Genomic DNA, 4655 nt, shown 5'->3' on the forward strand with positions numbered 1-4655 from the left:
TAATCAAAACTATTTGGAAAGTTACTTGCCGGCAAGTCTGAAATAATAACATCTAACACGTTTTCCCGTTAAAGTAACAAGTTTTATACGACAAGCCCATTTAGCACTCAACCACAAAACTGCTACATAATGTCATCTTTCAGTATTTAAACTCTAAAAAAAACTTAGTCTTACAAAGAACTCACAAGGGATTAACATTCAACTGCAATTTGCTGAAAAAGATAAAAAAGAACAAAAATATAAATGATGTCAGCTTCTTTTTTAACATGTGTCATAATAAACTAATTGTCAGACCACTGAAGATGTATGGACTGCCCTTGAAATTATACAAATGCACAATTACATTGCGCACGGATGAATCGAGATGTTAATTAGAAATAGAACAATGCTTATTTATTTACAATAAATAAAGTGAAACATGTTTGTCTATATTTTTTATAGGTGTACAATGTGAATAAGTATATAATGTGTTCAGACATCTGCTGTAAAGTCAAAATAAAACAAAAAAAAACAGGAAAACTGGCTGGACTAGACTGGAAAAAGCTTTAGGTACATTTTTATTTAAGGCAACTTTTATTTCTAGAGATCTCCTTGTCTTTCAATAAAGTAGCAAGGATTTTGAACAACTTTTTCCATACCTACATATTTAGATGACATTATTGGTTGATACTAAATAGCAAACAAAAAAGGGTGAAGCCAAAGTAAGTAAGAACTAGATCGGATCATCATCTTAGATGATTCTTCTAAAATATTTTCGACTAAGTCTAGATACAGCAATTCACTATGAAACATTTGATAGGAACATTTGCGGATATACATATATTTAGGCTTCGTCTAGTTTGAGACCAGAGGGAAATGCGAGAATGTGATAAATATAATTATTACACATAAACAATGGCTAGCAAAACAATATATTGACTTGACAGATACTCTTTGCACAGAATATTACCCGTAAATACAAAAATACGTTGAGGAGGACAGATGACAGGTAAACCCAAATTAAAATTACCATTAAACTGCGACGTTTGTTCAGTCAACCTCATCACAACAAGATTTTATCCTGTAGCATTATTTATGTGATTGCGCGTTTTAAGTATTTCGAGTGGGCGAAAAGTAATCCAATCCAGTACGTTTGAAGGTCATAATTACAGTGTAGCAATAAATAAGAACAGTCGGAACGTTTTATAATAGAACTTGTAAATAAATTATGAACTAACTACATAAACAGACTGGTAGGCGTTTTTATGTATTGAAAGATAGTGATTTATGTGTCGTAAATGTTCAACAAGATAGTATCTGCTTCACCGATTTTGTTTAAGCAAGAGTATCGTTCATTTTAAACGATAAATTTAATTGGTATACTGTTGCCCCACTTATGTCAATTGATAGACACTTCAAACTAAGTATATTGATATGTCTGATTGTGTTTTGATTAGGACACGACTGTTTGTAAATATAATGTGAACGCGATAGCAGTGTGGGCAGTGGGCAGTAGCAAAAAATGTGGATAGAGTATGGGATAAAAAAAAACAGTTCAAACAACCCAAAAATACGCTTAAATGTTGGCTGTAACTGTACGAATAATACAAAACCTGTATAGCAAAAAAAAAAACTTTTTATAAAAGTCTAAAATATTATAAAAAACACACTGAATGATAAATACTAACAAAATTACTCATAAATAAAATAAACAAAAATATTATCTTATAAAAGTATCCAATTAAGGCCACTTCAGTATTGTATTTGGTTAATGATGTAAATAAATAACTGTCCCTTTTATATTCAACACCAAAACAATATGCATAATAAATGTAAAGAAGATGACGGAATCATTTTGTTTAAATATCCAAGGTCTTCATTAAAATCTTATGAATAAATATACTACGTATCTGGCACCCACGAAGTAGTGTATCATCCTAGTCAGACTGCGAAGAAAACCTGTAGTAACAAATTGCAAAACCAAAAACCTCTGAAAGGGGGCACAAATGAAACAAAAATACACTAAAAAGCAAAAGAAATCATCCTTCATACATTTTGCTATGTTCTTATATGTAAAAAGACATTTCGACAAAGTATAGTCTTTTTTACCGTCTAGGTTGTCCCTTACGTTTGCCAAAATCCTTCCAAAAATCAAGTTCAAAAATTAATGAAATCGATGAACTCATTAATTCACCAAATAAAATCTATAACAGATAAATGATAATTGAGAGAGATTAAAATATTTATGAAAGATTTATATTTTTTTTTTTTAAGTTCTTATGTCCGAAATTTCAAAATGTATCTTTTAACAATTATTTCATATAGAACTGCAAGCGTATCTCGCAAGGCGATCTCATCAATGCATTGGTTGCCTGCTAATAATATTATAGCAATGTTGCGTATCAGAGGTTTAATATGGAAGCTATACGTGAACATTTCTTGAACACAATGTCAAGGTTTATGATGTCACAATTTAGTAACCCTCCACTATGGTAAATAAGTGGTCTAAAATAATATTTAAGATTTTAGCAGCGTTCATTCGATTTCTTTCTTTTTAAAATAGGACTTCCGCACCAAGGAATATAATCTTTGATTCGACAGGGGGTTTAACAAACATACGAGCCTAAAATTGGATGAGAATATTTTTGTACTAACAACTTTTTACTTGCTTTACCAAGTTTTCTTGCTTTAAAATATCACAATTTTACCAGTTTTATTATACTACTACTACTTTCGATTTCAGAAAACGATTATATGTAATGAATGAATGTTGGCTGTATCTGTAAAATGACTAACTTATAAGGAAAATTCTCGAGTCACAGTGGGTAACCAAACCACAGTTCTCCGAAACGGCTCGACAATACTTATGAATGATTTTTATTTAAAAAGTCTTCACAAAGACTTATTAAGAAGCGCTATCCAAGCCTTCTATTTTTATTCTAATGTAAAAATATGTGTCAGCTATTTTAACTAACTAAATTTATCCTTAAATAAGCTGCCCTTTTACTGTGTTCTAAAATGCAGTACAGTATATATTATATGTTTTGACACAATCTTATATGATCAGTTTAATTCTTAGTTTATTAGGGTGAAACTGTTTACTACTACTGGAATTGACCGTATGTATCATCAAACAATTCCACTAATGTTTGCCTATTATAAGAAAAATGTTTACAATTTCTGCGCATTCTCAAATGATTTTGTTTATTTTTTCAACGAGACTCGATCAACACTAACTGTAACAGCATAACAACAACAGTTTAAGGTAAAATACATTTTCTAATTCATCTTTCTGTGAAAATTTGCAAATTTCTAGTGTATTTTTTTTATTTATAATAAATCTGATCCGGCAGTACTGAACCATATAATATGCAATCTTATTAATACTTAATGCTTAAAATTTACCTATATAACGCTGAAGAGTTTGTTTGTTTGTTTGAACGCGCTAATCTCAGGAAGTACTGGTTTAAATTGAGTTTAATAGACCATTAATCGAGGAAGGTTTTAGGCTATATAACACCTCACGCTGCAACTAATAGGAGCGAAGATACAATGGGAAGTGTGGAAAAAGGGCAGGTATAAATCATAACTTATATCTTCTAACCACGCGGACGAAGTCGCGGGCAACAGCTAGTATATGAATAAAGATTTACGGAAATTTCATAACATTAAAATAAAACATTTTAATGCTCTAAAATTCTAAAATAAACCTCAAAAGTCCGACGGTTTTGGATTTATAGCACGCAATAAAGTATAAAATAAAAACCCACAGAATTTGGGACATCTGTCGAAGGAACTTAATACATAGTTTGACGACTATCAACAAGATGATTGACGTTTTAAATGATTATTACCAAGAAAACAGTGGAATAACTGAGAATTTTTCAGATGACAACAGAGTAGGCATTCAATTAATGACAGAAAGTAACAATAATGCTGCAGTAAGTCATTATTTCGTGAAATTACAATCGTGGACTTAATATCTGTGACTAAAGATACTAGTCTCAATGTGTGAAACGTATTTTAAATTGTTATGACCGTAAATAGTTACCTTAGCGCTCAATAAATGTGTGAAACTCAAAAAAGGTATATAAGAACAATTATTTAGAGAAATAAATAAATTGTTGCAATTCTAATACACATGTCACCATAATTTTGTGTCTTGTAGTGTAGTTATTTTTAAAACTCAAAGAAATATAAAATCTAAACTGTCCACAAGAATATTGCTATCCAAACTAACAAAACCTCATATTTCTTAAAATGTGAATGGCAAAAAATTATATTTACGCCTAACGGCCGCTTTCTATATTCGATCCCGAATCTAAGATTCCGATCAATCCAGATTTTACTCAATCCCTCGATTGAGCTTGAATCTGCATTTCATTAATCGATCTCGTCTCGAAATCCATCGAAAAAGAACGGATAGATCGCCCTGCTAAACGTTTTGTTTTACGCATGTGCAGAAAAAGTACTTCAGCGATTATTAATGAGTAAAATGGTGGCTTTTTTCTTAGAGCTTATCTATTTTATGTATAATCACTAGAAATTGCAAAAAATACAAAAATAAAAGATTGGGAAGTCGTAGCGGACAAATACTGTAATTCTACCTCAAGATTAGAAAAAGCATAAACGACGATAAACGTTTATTGATGAGCAACGGAACGTCAGTCAATCAA

The sequence above is a fragment of the Trichoplusia ni genome, assembly GCF_003590095.1.
Source record: "Trichoplusia ni isolate ovarian cell line Hi5 chromosome 1 unlocalized genomic scaffold, tn1 tig00001819_group0, whole genome shotgun sequence".
Lineage (NCBI taxonomy): Eukaryota > Metazoa > Arthropoda > Insecta > Lepidoptera > Noctuidae > Trichoplusia > Trichoplusia ni.